Genomic DNA, 14,155 nt, shown 5'->3' on the forward strand with positions numbered 1-14,155 from the left:
GATTGCGGTGGTCAGGAGGCGTGGGGAGGGAGTAGGAGGCACTGATTGGTGGTGCTGCCGGCGAGCAGGAGGCGCTGCAGGTTAGAGTGGGGGGAGCTGATGGGAGGCTGCTGACGTATTACTGTGGCTCTTTGGCAGTGTACATTGATAAATTCTGGCTCCTTCTGAGGCTCAGGTTGGCCGCCCCTGACGTAGCTGAAATTGCGTAACTTAGATCGATTCCCCCCAAGTGTAGACCAGGCTGTAGTCCACTACACCAGGCTCCTTCCCCGCAACTGTCTCCAGACAATTCAGCCCCTTAATTCAGAATTTATGACCTAATAATCTACAGTTGCAGTGGGAAAATGTTTCCTTGAACAAATGAGAGAGAAAGGAAAAAATTGTTTTATTGTCCATAAAAGGAAAATAAATCACAGTAAATATAATCTTTTGGACATCTAATGGAATAAAAAAAGAAAAAGACACAAAGATAAATCAGCACAACTCAGTCCTTCAGAAGGCTTTGTATCCCATCTGCTGATCGGGGAAGCTGCTGACATTTCTCTTATCTGTGTGCCCTTTCCCGAGATATTTACATACTAAGGCAATGATATTCAACGCTTCCTCTCCCTCCATTCTGATCAGTATGTGGGCAGCCTCAGCATTTCTGTTGTTGCCTTTTTGTTTTGTTGAAAGGCCTGTTTACTGTCTCCTGCTCAGCCCTGCCAGGAGAAAGGAAGATAATTAGCTCACAGAATGCTGGGAGGCTGCCTCCCCCCACAGCAATCACCATATCAATCTGCAGATGTCACAGATGCGCAGTAATGACCATCAGCGAGTCAACAGAAGTCAGGGGAGAAATTAATAAGCAGGCAACACAGGGAATCACAGTTTGTTTGCTGGCTCTTTCTCCCCATGAACTAGGGTACCAACATTATGGGAAACAGTCAAACCAAATTTATAATCTTTAAAGCTACATATGTTAATGTAATTTTTAATTAAGTTTCCTAAGAGCAGAAGAGAACCTACAGTAGGCTCAAACACATTTGTGTAGGACAGGCAGATATAGTTACAGTGAACGGTGGATCAAAGGAGAATAAACGCAAGTGGTTGATTGGTGGTCTGCATATGCACTTGTGTCAGCTTCGGCTTACATTATTCATCCTTTCCCTACCTCCATAAAAATATTACAATTCTGCTTTCGTACATAAGGAAGCTATATGGTTATTGTTCCTTTAAAAGATTATAAGGGTTAAAGTATATAAAACAAGTGGCATGCCCCAGTTTGGGGCACAACATTGTTGCCAAATCTCACAATACAAATACATTGAGGAGTCAGTATTATGCAAATGGATGGATGTATCAAATAAGCTGCTAGTCATTGCCTGAATGAATATCAAAGTCCAAATTCACTACTGGCATAAGAAGCACAACGCAAGTGCAGTCAGTGAAGTTATGCCCACCTATACCTGAATTGAATTTGGCCCCAAATCTTGGGGCCAGATTTAATCCCCAAGGCCACCTACAATCAAGATGCAGAGGCATAAGTTACCTGCAACCCATGCTCTTCCAGGAGTTCAAAACCAGCCAGCACAATCTAAAAGTGGGCAGAGACAGAGAAAGGGCACCCAAGAGATGTACTGATTCTGTGCATCTCCCCAAAAAATTGTCTCCTATGGAGCCCCAGAGTTTAAATCTGCCCTCCCTACACTCCCCAGGAGTGGATACAGCTATGCACCACCTCCTTCCCCCCTCACTGGCAAATATGCCAACATACTGCTTGAGATGTAAAATACTAAATACACAGGATGGGTAACAGCCAAGTTAACAGTTTTGCTGACCTTTAACTACTGCATTTCCTAACTATGCAACTTTAACCCTGATTTTATACTTTGCATTACTCTCTCTGATTTATATATGCAAACTGTCAGGGAATTCAAACTATTAGTCTCAAAGCATTGCATGAAGAAATTTAGCTGCAAGTCTCTTTGATACTAAGGGTTCAATTTACAAAGGGATTTGGCCCATTTATTTTGGTCTATCTGTAAACTTGCTAAAGAAGCAAACCCCCGCCCCATTAATGTTCACCTTTATAGCAAGTCTGCCAAACAATTTTCTATAGTGAGCCAGGGTCACTCTTCATCAACACTATCTTCTGATAAAAGAACAAGGATCTCTAGGGAACAGTGATCACTAACTCATGACCTACGTCAGCTGTTCCTGCATCGCACCCCAAAAGAGCATCAGGATACTCTGACTCCAATCATACTGCCGTCTATCATCATACCCACCCCTGCCCTTTTAAAATCAGGCTGTCTGCAGCGTGAGTGTTGCCTTCACTGCCCAGAGGAGAAATGAATGACTTGGCACTTGGCAGAAGTCTCTTGCTGGTTGACAGTGCCCAGTGCCGAGTCACTGACCTTGGGAGTCTGTGCACAAGGCAAAACTGACAAGTTTTGGGCATAGCAATCTCTGTATTTACTAGTCCGTTTAAGCAGAACAGCAGGCAGGAGTGGAATCTGCAATTTGGTTGAGATACTCTTGGCAGGAGGGTGAAAGAGAAATAGATTTTCAAGTACATTTGATGCAATCGTTTGTTTTCTAAAAAGAATATACAAAGTCCTGTTTCCCTGAACACAAGAGGAACCAAACGGGAGCTAGTTTCCTTGCTCACTGCCCCAAGTTTCTTTTAGTCCATACCATACCATGCTTGTCCAGGCTGTATGTATAACTTCCCCCTGTCTGTTCCTGTCTGCTTATACTCCACACATACATACCCTTACCCAAAATACCACCCAGCAAAGCCCTCTGCCCACATAGTTCTAATTCCTGGATGGAATTAGGGAGGGATAGCTCAGTGGTTTGAGCATCGGCCTGCTAAACTCAGGGTTGTGAGTTCAATCTTTGAGGGGGCCACTTACGGATCTGGGGCAAAAATTGGGGATCGGTCCTGCTTTGAGCAGGGGGTTGGACTAGATGACCTCCTGAGGTCCCTTCCAACCCTGATATTCTATGACTCGCATAGGCCTTTGTTCTGCGTGGAGGCTGCTATGAAGGAGCTTGACTGTGTCTTACAGCAGTCTTAAATGAAGGGCAGCAGTTATAGGCATCAGCTTCACTGACATTTTGCCCAGCCCAAAAACATTGGAGATTTTCCACCGACTTCAGTGCGGCCAGGATTTCCCCCAGAAAGTGCACAGGTGAGCAAAACCACATGAGAGGACAAATTAAGATACTTTTATTAAAATTCAGGGGGCCAGTATGCTGGCTTCAGCTCTTATTCTATTGGAACTGGAAGACCCATCTCACTTCACAACAACATTAACCACAATCCCCCTTTAAAACAGATCCCATGCAGTAAAGAGCCAGAGACTCCAGAAAGTTCAGTAGGGCATATGACAGTTACCAAGCTAGTAATCTGGGAGGTTCACACATACTATGGGCAGGGATAGGATTTCTTGAGAAGTGAACTGACACTTCACTGGTGCGGTCAGAAGGGGCTTCTGCATAGTCAGAGGTATCTGCAGTGTTATTAAGTGCTATCTGCCTGAGCTTGCCATGCGTTGAAGCTCATGGCTATGTCACATACAGTAGCAGACATAGTAATTTTCCAGATAAATAACATCAAGACAGTTCAATTAAAGAGAACTTTCCCAGTGACATTTTTTAAACCACTTAGCCAACATCTGTAATACATTTGAAATGATATTACTAAGCTTATTCAGTTCACTTATTAAATGGAATAGTGACCGCTAACCTAGAGAGAAACATTAATTTGATAGCTGCTTGCTGCATGTTTTCATGTAGAACACATACAGTCTTAGGGGACTATAAATTTAAATAAATCTGCATTTTCGTATCTTTCACTTTACACAATCAGTTCCAACTGGGTGCACTGGAACCGAGAGAAAAGGAGGCATGCACTGAAGAGGTTTGAATTGGAGGCTTTATCAAGGATTGATCAGGAAAGTCAACACACTAGAAAAGGAATATTTCCCTCAATACTTACTGGTGTATCTCAAGTTTATTTAAAGAGGAACAAGCTATAAAAACAAAATTAAAATGCTACTTAATATTCCGAGGTCTCAGCCACATAGGCAGCTGGTTTGATGTCTTACTGGATTATTTAATTTGTATACTGTGCTGGTGCAAAGAGGGCATCTGGATCAGTGGCACCTTGTGCTAGGTGCCCAGGTACATTCAGTGTAAACCACCATCCTTTCCCCAAGGAGCTTACAATCTAAAAGACAAGACAAAAAAGGGTGGATGAGACAAGCAAGCTTGGGTGGGAGGCTGGGTGTATGGGGGTAACACACACAACAAGATATAAGCAATTCTTTTCTAATCAGGAGCCACCAGGAAATCGTCACATTCTTAACCATCGTCAGACCACAAGCTCCTGCAGGCATGAAGACAGAGGTGAGTTCTGAGAAGTGACTGGGAAGAGGATAAAGTCATGGCCTTATGGATTTTGACTGGAGTTCCCTCCTGCACCCCATGCCCAAGGGACAGCATGGGAGAGCACAAAGTGCTGGTGGAGGACCAGAGTAGCATATAACTGTGGTTAGCATCATTGGCAGAGCATTAGAGACTCATTTAGGAAAGGAACGGTTTTGGCAAAGGTTGCATGGGCAACCTTCATTCCAGACTCTCTTAACTTTGCAACCTTCATGTTCTTTTAATAGAGTGAGTGAATAAGTGTGTGTGTGTGTGTGTAGAATACTGTATCTACAAATGCGTCAAACCTCAAAGGGAATCTCAAAATGAGCCTATAAAATTTGTAGGTGCGTGCATTTGCGTCTGGGGAACGGGAGGAATTTCATTTGCACGCAGAAATTCTCATCTGCATAGGTAAGGCTCATATGCTCACAAGGAAACATGCTCCCTTATTGTTCTGGCAGATTTTTTGTATGCATTTAGAGCTCAATCAATGAGTCAGGTTGGATATTGGGTTGTCAGTCCAGGAGCAGTGAGTGAGAGAAAGAAATCTTCCACCCCAGGCCACACTGGAAACACTCAGCAGAGCTTATTTTAACCCAGTGAGTGCAGTCACCTTCATTTGCTCTCTGGCAGTCCTCAGTGATGGGAAAAAATGGAGGTGCCGCCTCCATCACTGCCACAGCATCACCTGACTTGTCTGTGCTCTATCACCTGAGGGAAGTTAAATGCATAGCAGGCTACAAGGCACATAGCAGATTGGGACTCAGACTGCCTTACCCCCCATGGTCCACCAAGACAACTAGCCTACATAAGGACGATGTATTGTGACTAAGACCAGCTTCAAACTACTAGGTGGTGGGAGCACAGTTGTGGAATTCCTAAGGCCAAATCTCATGGTGCTCAGATCAAGGTTGTTTTAAAATTTTTAAAAAATCCTATACACTCAAGTCACACTACTCTGCCTGAGGGAAATGGGAAGTGGAAATCTCGGCTTTTGTATCACTAATTTTGTGCACTGCTCGGATAGCATGGATTAGACGGACATCGCTAGGTGGCTTGCAGCTTTGGCCAAAATGCCCTTTGTTTTCCTTCTGTTGGAACACAGTGGTGTGAGACCCGTCTGTGTGATGAAGCTAACTTTGAAAGACAGCAGGGTATGTTATAAGTGGAGACTATGACTACCTTCTCCAAAGCAGAGATTATTCCACTTTTTGATGCTAACCCTGCAGGGAGCAGAGACCAGAATCAAGCCCTTTGTTCTTGTGGTAAATTCCTATCAAGGAGAAATAATATTTCATTACTACTGACCAACAAATGCAGCCCAGATGGAAATGGAGCAACGAGTGTTGAGAACGTGAGGGTTTTTTAAATACAATTGGTTTCTCCTCTGAGTGGAAAAAGAAGGATTTTACGGACTTCACTGGAAGGAAGGCAAAAGCTTCTGCCTCACACTATTGTTCAGCTGGCAGATTTATTGTCTGGTCTGAAAGCACCAGAGAAAGAGTGTTACATGGTTTCTAAAGCTTGTTGACAAGCCTCTGTAACCAGATTTGATAATATGGAGTATTACAGTTCAAAGGTATTGTGTGTGCCTATGCAGGAGCTTTTTGTTCCTATCATATGCAAACTACATAACGCTTCTGGCGCGGAGGTCACTAAATGATAAATGACAGGACAGCTGCTGTGTGCCCAATCCTCTTCAGATTGTAGCGGCTACATTTTATTGTACGTATGCAATGGTTGGGGAAAGTGTTCCACGGAAGAGAGTCTGCTGCTCTGTTTGTCTAAGGAACTGGTATAGCAAGGGCAGGACCACTACCGGCTTCCTCTGACCACACTAGCTGGCCAATGTCCTACCCTGGAGGGGCCACCTCTGTGCATGGAAGGGTAGTTTAGGGCTCAGTCATGAGCCCAGAGTGAGAGGGAAGCATGTAGTTGTGCTGCCCCAGGAGAATCCTAGGAGGGAGAGTGAGAGCGTCATAATTTCCCTCCTGGTTCTCTTGCTGCTCCACAACTGCACCAGATCTGTACCTAGGGCAGCATACGTTTCCCCAGCACAGCTATGCTGACCAGTGGAGCCAGGCTCTGCCACTGTTGCTCCTTCTCCCATCACTTGAGCAAGGCAGGGACTTGGTGGCTCTGGTGCCTTTTGCTGGTACCCATGCAGATAGCAAGCACAGGGGAGTAAACCCTGCACAGCCATGCTAGCCAGGTCAAAACTGGATCCTCTTTCTCCATGTCCATTCAGGATTCTATAGGCCATCTTTATATTTTGCTCTCTCTTTCTATCCTATGTTACCCCCAAAGCCTGCTGTAAAATATGTGCATTAACGTATGCATTTAACTGCTCATCTTTGTGGACTTTTATGTAACTAGGTTTATCTGCTTGACTTCTGTGGCCCATAACCTCCTCTTATTCTCAGCTTCCAAGTGTGAAGTGGCCTCATGGTCCCATAAATACTGGGATGTCTGTGTTAAAAACAAACTCCTGTCTTGCAAAGGATCAGCCCCTCCACATGACAGGCTGCAGATAAAGACAGGTGTGTCACTGGCATGAACTCTACATGCTATTTATCTCCTGCTTGCAGTCACTGAATGCTTGGCACAATGTCAGCCATCCCAATTAAGCAGACTTACTATGTTTATCAAGGTGTCTTTTAATTGGATTGACTGTGTCAGTAATTGCTAAGGCGGATACAAGAGATGCAAATTGTCACGTTTACCAGTCCCAGCTATCACAGCAGTAACAAAAACAAGACCTATTTCTTCATCAGGGAACTGAGTTCATTGATATGTGTATCATTAGGAACAACATTTCTTTGAGCCATCAGACAATTATAGGGTTTCTAATTTATCTTTTTGTGGGTATTGCAGCCCATAAGGGTTGCCACATCATGCACTAATCAGACTGGATTTGCCAGGGAACCAGTTAACTGGATTCATCTGCATTGTTTTACATAAACAGGGCAAGATATTGGAAAATTTTAAGTCTAGAGACATTCACTTATCTCAGTGCTCAGAGATTTGGCTTTAGTGCAGAGTTTCATAGATAGTAAGGTCAGAAGGGACCATTATGATCATCTAGTCTGACCTCCTGCACAATGCAGGCCTCCAAATCTTACCCACCCACTCCTGCGATAAACCTCTCACCTGTGTCTGAACTATTGAAGTCCTCAAATCATAGTTTAAAGACTTCAAGGTGCAGAGAATCCTCCAGCAAGTGACCCAGGCCCCATGCTGCAGAGAAAGGCGAAAAACCCCCAGGGCCTCTTCCAATCTGCCCTGGAGGAAAATTCCTTCCAGATCCCAAATATGGCAATCAGCTGAACTCTGAGCATGTGGGCAAGATTCACCAGCCAGATACCCAGGAAAGAATTCTCTGTAGTAACTCGGATCCCACCCCATCTAACATTCCATCACAGGCCATTGGGCCTATTTACCATGAATAATTAAAGATCAATTAATTGCCAAAATCATGTTATCCCATCATACCTTCTCCTCCATAAACTTATCGAGTTTAATCTTGAAGCCAGATAGGTCTTTTGCCCCCACTGCTTCCCTTGGAAGGCTGTTCCAGAACTTCACTCCTCTGATGATTAGAAACCTTCGTCTAATTTCAAGTCTAAACTTCCTGATGGCCAGTTTCTATCCATTTGTTCTTGTGTCCTCATTGGTACTGAACTTAAATAATTCCTCTCCCTCTCCAGTATTTATCCCTCTGATATATTTATAGAGAGCAATCATATCTCCCCTCAGCCTTCTTTTGGTTAGGCTAAACAAGCCAAACTCCTTGAGTCTCCTTTCATAAGACCGGTTTCATTCCTCGGATCATCCTACTAGCTTTAAAGATGGACTTTTTTGGAATAGCACAGAATCAGAAGCTCTTGTCAGCCACAAGGAAGAAAACTATTTTTAGGGGAATAAGTGTTTACTTTTTACAACAAAATTTCATTCCTGTAGGTTTTTTGGTTTTAAATTAGTTCAACATTTACAGCAGCTTTTTTACAGTAAACAAAGCCTAAGTCAGAGTTGAAACTCTAATGAATTAAGACTCACTTAATAGCAATGGGGGGGAGAAGGTAATTAACAAGTAGAATACGCTGCCCAAAACAGCAGCAAAAGCTGCCATAGCGGGAAACTAGGATGCTCAGGAGATTTGTAACGGACTAGAGAGCTTTCAACTTTCGCCTGCCAGCTGAAATCCAGCCCAGATAAGTTGTAACCAAGATTTGTGACTATATCCTGACTGTTTAATGGCATAAATGAAATAACACTGATGGTCTTAATCCAGTTCTCAAGACAGGCATCCCCAGCAAAAAACTGGTAGTCTCTGCAGAGAGGCCATTGGCTCAGTAGGCCAAGAAGAGTGAACTACGCTCTCAGACTGAAGAGGTGGTCTTTCCAAAACAAGGTGAAGCATACTGGTGTTCAGTGCAGGGCAATTTACCCTGCTTCTGCGCCTCTCATGCCGTGTCTGTGGCTAAAGACGACTGTAGTATCTAGGGCTGTCACTCAAAAAAAAATCCAGAGAAAATGAAAGTGCTCCTAAAGAGTTAGACAAAACACTAGAGAAAGATCAGGGATCATATGCTTTTCAAAGCAGGGATCATGTCTTTGTGTATGTTTGTACAGCACCTAGGACAATAGGACTCCAATCCTGGGTGCAGCTTAGTGCTTAATTTGAAAGATGTGCCAAGGCTTAAGCAATTTTTTTTTTTACTTTCATAACTGATGCAGCAAACCCAGAAATGCCGGGTCTATGAACTGCTAAGCATAGAGGTGACTGATGCTACTCTAGGATGTAAATAAAAGGTACCAAGTCCTAGTTAAAAGAATGGAGAACCCTACGTGCTTGCAGGGCTCCCCTCCATTCACAAATGTTGCCATGGTAAGGGGCATGTAAAGGAGTAAATAGCACAAAACTCTTTCTAAGTTTTGTCCCTCTTTCAAAACTGCATTTTTTAAGGTTTTAACAAATTCTAGAAGTGTTCCATTTCTTTTCCTTCTGTAAAAATTTGGCAGTATTCTTTCAGAATGTGCTTAGCTTTATTAGCTACATGAAAGTAGAAGATATAAAGGAGTATGATGGTATAACCAGTAATTAAATCAAATATTTTAGCGTTATTGCAACAATAAAGCAATAAGTTTGGAGCGAAAGATAGTTACCTGATGGAAACAAACCATCTAACTCTAATGGGATAAATCACCATGATACCATAAAGGAGGAAACAAAGTAGGTGTAAAGAAAAGTATGTGTCACAGTATAAAAGAACCAAATAAATTGCAGTAGGTGATAAATCATCACCTAATAAATCTCACCTGCTTTTTAGCATTTTCCATTAAATAGAAAGAGGTCAAAAATGTAAATCAAATATCAGAATGAATTATGAATATGAATATTGTAAATCATTTAACTCACCACACTTTAGTACAGGAGTGGGCAAACTACGGCCCGGGGGCCGCTTCCTGCCCTTCAGACGTTTTAATCCAGCCCTTGAGCTCCCCCCGGGGAGTAGTATCCAGGGCTTGCCCTGCTCTGGCGCTCCAGCCAGGGAGCGGGGTCAGGGCCTTGCTCTGCTCTGCACGTGCCGTGAAGCTGTGCAGCTCCCAGAAGCAGCGGCATGTCCCTCCTCCGGCTCCTACGCCAGGGCAGCCAGGGGGCTCTGCACGCTCCCACAGCCCCAAGCGCCGCCCCTGCAGCTCCCATTAGCCTGGAACCACAACAAATGGGAGCTACAGGGGCAGCACCTGCGGACAGGGCGGTGCACAGAGCCACCTGGCTGCCCCTCTGCATAGGAGCTGGAGAAGGACATGCCGCTGCTTTCAGGAGCTGCTTGAGGGAAGTGCCGCCCGGAGCCTGCACTCCTGACCCCCTCCTGTGCCCCAACCCCCTGCCCCAGCCCTGATCCCCCTCCCACCCTCCGAACCCCTCAGTCCCAGCCCAGAGCACCCTCCTCCACCCCCAACCCCTCATCCCCAGCCCCACCCCAGAGCCCACACCCCCAGCCAGACCCCCCCTTCCTGCACCCCAACCCAGAACCCTCTCCCATACCCTGAACTCCTCATTTTTGGCCCTACCCCAGAGCCTGCACCTCCTCCCGGAGCCCTCACCCTCTCCTGCACCCCAACCCCCAATTCTGTGAGCATTCATGGACCATCAGACAATTTCTATACCCAGATGTGGCCCAAGGGCCAAAAAGTTTGCCCACCCCTGCTTTAGTATGTTAAAAGAGTCTTAAAACTCCTCTCCCATAATAAAGCTTGAGACAACTTGTAGTTACATCTGGCCTGCTGGCTGTTTCCTTTTAAAAGTACAAGCAGTATGTCATCTGCTCCATCAGAGTGTTTTGTTATCTTGAATGGCAGACACAGGCAAACACAAGTTAAAGGACTATCACATAACAAAACTCAGAAATAGATCCTTCCCTTAGATACTCAGTGCATGTTACTTGTATCTATGGCTTTCAGCCAAAGTTTTCAAAGATAGATGCATACGGATAGGTTTTCATAAGTGATTTAGGTACATGTGTTCATTGAAGTCAATGGGAATTGTGGTCCTAAGCACTTTTGAAAATCCCATCCTTGGTCAACTAAACGTGGATTTAGGAGCCTAAAGCCAGGCTCCTATTTTTGAAAACTTTGGCCTTCATCTGTATTTTGTAGATCATGCAGTGGCAGAGAAAGTGGCATGGATGAGATATCTAATTGGTCTGTTCTCTTCTCTGGTTCATATGAGCCTGAAAGAAAATATTAAACACATGGTGACTGAGCACCAACGGGGGAGGGGCATGGCCCAATCCCTGCTAGCAGCTTTAACGGCTGTGGACTTTGATTGGGTTTGGGAGCGGAGGGCAAGGACCAGCTTGTGGAAAGTGAGCAGCACTTCCGGCGGTCAGGATTATGGTCAGCAGTGGAGGGGTGGCAGAAAGAAGCTGATGACAATACAGCTACTTGGTGAAATTATCTAATTGTTGTTTAAAATTAGATTACAATTTTTAATCTTGGTTTTTTAAAGCCAAACAGAGGGGAATCCAGTATGCAACTAGAGACTAAACAAAAGAAACTAACGTAGACAGCCCAGAAATAGTGATATGATCAGCAGGACTCTCCACTACATCAATCATGAACACGTGCAGCAAGTAGTCACTGAAGCAAGTAAAGTGACCTTAAATGCCCCTCCATGTGCCCTTGTTAGCTTCTCCTGATTGATGTCATGCAGAAGACATGATCCATCATTGTTCATAGGAGAAGTTCTTGGTTCTATCCTCTCTTGGAGGTTACTATAGGAGTACTATAATTTTAAAAAATTATAAAGTGTTAACGTAAACTCAGGGGAAAGGTATGACTATCACAGTGTACACCACTCCCTGCTGTCTGGCACCTCCTTCTCGTCACTTTGGAGGATTAGCTCGAGTTCAAGGCCCTCCTTCCATGGTTGCTTTCCCCCGTCTTGACTCAATCTGCTGCTCTGCTCACTCTCAGATTTGTAGCTCTCTCCTCATGGCTTGACCCTCCAGCCAGGACACTTAAATCCTCCCCTTCCAGTGAATCACAGTCTTTCCAGCCCCTGCTGTCTGGTTGGCATCTCCTACACTCTTAGCCACTACCCAGTGGCTGGTGGCAGAGGGGGACCTGCGCTCACCCACTGCTCTGGGTCCTGGCTAGGGCGACCAGATAGCAACTGTGAAAAAACAGGACAGGGAGTGAGGGGGTAATAGGTGCCTATATAAGAAAAAGTCCCAAAAAAACAGGACTGTCCGTATAAAAACGGGACATCTGGTCACCCTAGTCCTGGCCCAGGGACCCTGTGGATAGCAGCCTCCTACTGCACCTCTAATTTTTCTCACCACTGCTACGATCCCCTGGACCAATTCCCCATGGCCCCAGCACTTTTTTTGCCCTTATGTCAGGACACAGCTGCTCAGTCCCTATAGCCAGCCAGCAGCTCTCTCTTGCTCCCACATAGGATGACCAGACAGCAAGTGTGAAAAATTGGGACAGGAGGTGGGGGGTAATAGGTGCCTATACAAGAAAAAGCCCCAAAATTAGGGACTGTCCCTATAAAATCGGGACATCTGGTCACCCTACTCCCATAGTCCCTTTCAGCAACTGACTCGTCCGTGGTGCTGCTTTCTTTCAGCCTGCTAGGGACACAGCCCTCACCCCTTGGACTCCCAGCAGCAGCTGATCCTGCTCTGCTCTGCAGCTCCCTTTATGTAAGCCTGCAGGGCCCTGATAGGGTGAAGCTAACAGGAGAGAGGCTGCAAGGAGCAGCCAAAGCAGCCTCTTTAGACCTCTTTTAACTCTTTACATGCCAGTGTGGGGTAGACGCCCTATCACAATGGCCACAAGAGACAGTTACAAAGCTTTTCCCTTCCAGCTGCCAGGGATGGGTGAAAGAACTCAAATGCTGTAAGGTTGTAACTCAACTTTAAATATTTAATCAAAATGTTTCACGAGACACTTCAGAACTTTGCCAATAAAATATTATTTCCTCCAAGGCAAATGACTAAGGCCCCAATCCTGCCAAGAGCTAGCTATATGCTTGATTTTACACACTGCTAAGAGTCACACAATGATATCTCTGTAGGATCAACGTGAAAGAACGCAACTAGAGGACTGGATAACACATTTGGTAATAGAAAAAGAAGCCTTTCGCCCAAGTTGGTACAGACCATCAGTTGATACCATCTTAGCAGCCTGCATGAAACAAGTATGGTAGCATCAATCAGTTATTTGGACAGGTCACAAAAACCCATGACCGTACTTGTTCTCTTTTTTATCCCAATAGCCTCAGCAAAGAGGTAAGGCTGGACTATACGTGTAGACTGAAATACTCTATTCCTACTCGTGATCCTTCTATATCAAGTTGCAGGCACACTGTTGGAGTGGGGTGAGGGAAATTTTCTCTGACTTTGTATTTATTTTCTTAAAATCATTAGAAATTGATTGGATTGTTATGGATTTTTTTTTTTAAACCATGTTGGCAGCATTATATTCTGCAGCTGTAGCCTCTGTATAATAAAACTGGTGATCTGAAACACAGGAACATTTCACCCTAAAGAAGGTAACATGCAACTACTATTTTATCACAAATGAAAGTTCACTGTTTTACTTGAGAAAGTAAAACCATTACTAAACACCAAGGGACCTATTCAGGAACAAAGCATGCTCGGTTCGCTCTAATTTTGCCACAAGGTTCCTGCATAGGCAGCACATTTTAGTTTTCTTTGAGGGCTGAACTGGGGCACCTCCAACATCCCTGAACTTAGGAAAATTCCTTACCATAGGCTCCCATCCTCCACTCACTGCCTTGACATATGGAGTTATTGGTAAGGAAACAACTTCTTGGGATGGAGAAGGTAATGTTAATAGAGGAGTACAAGGAAGTTTTAACTTTTTTCCCCCCCACAAGACTGTTCTAGTTCTGTGGCTCAGCACAAGGACCTAAATTTTCAAAATGACTAACAATTTTAGGTGCCCACTCTGAAACACTTCTTTAAAGGGCCTGATTTTCAGAAAGCAGGTGCTGAGCGTTTTCAGAAAACCAGGTTCCTTTAAAGTATCTCAAGTTGGGCACCTAAAAAAAAAAAAAAAAATCACTGGTCACTTTTCAAAAATTAGGCCAGGATTTCAGCCTCAGAGTCTGTTGCTTTAGCAGTTTCCACTAGCACTAAAAGAAAAAAAGAAAAAAAAACGGGAAAGTAAAAGTATGTTTTGTTTAAGAAATAAAATG

At 44.3% G+C, this 14,155-nt stretch overlaps 1 long non-coding RNA gene across 1 annotated transcript in view; it reads right to left on the reverse strand.

Moving 5' to 3' along the window:
* Positions 1-368: 368 nt before the first annotated feature.
* The window catches only part of LOC119566071, a 67,819-nt gene continuing 54,032 nt past the window's right edge, over positions 369-14,155 (reverse strand). Inside the window, exon 2 of the long non-coding RNA XR_005225057.2 lies at positions 369-701. This is a non-coding gene — a long non-coding RNA (uncharacterized LOC119566071). The remainder of the gene's footprint in view (positions 702-14,155) is intronic.

The sequence above is a fragment of the Chelonia mydas genome, chromosome 4 (genome assembly GCF_015237465.2).
Source record: "Chelonia mydas isolate rCheMyd1 chromosome 4, rCheMyd1.pri.v2, whole genome shotgun sequence".
Taxonomy (NCBI): domain Eukaryota; kingdom Metazoa; phylum Chordata; order Testudines; family Cheloniidae; genus Chelonia; species Chelonia mydas.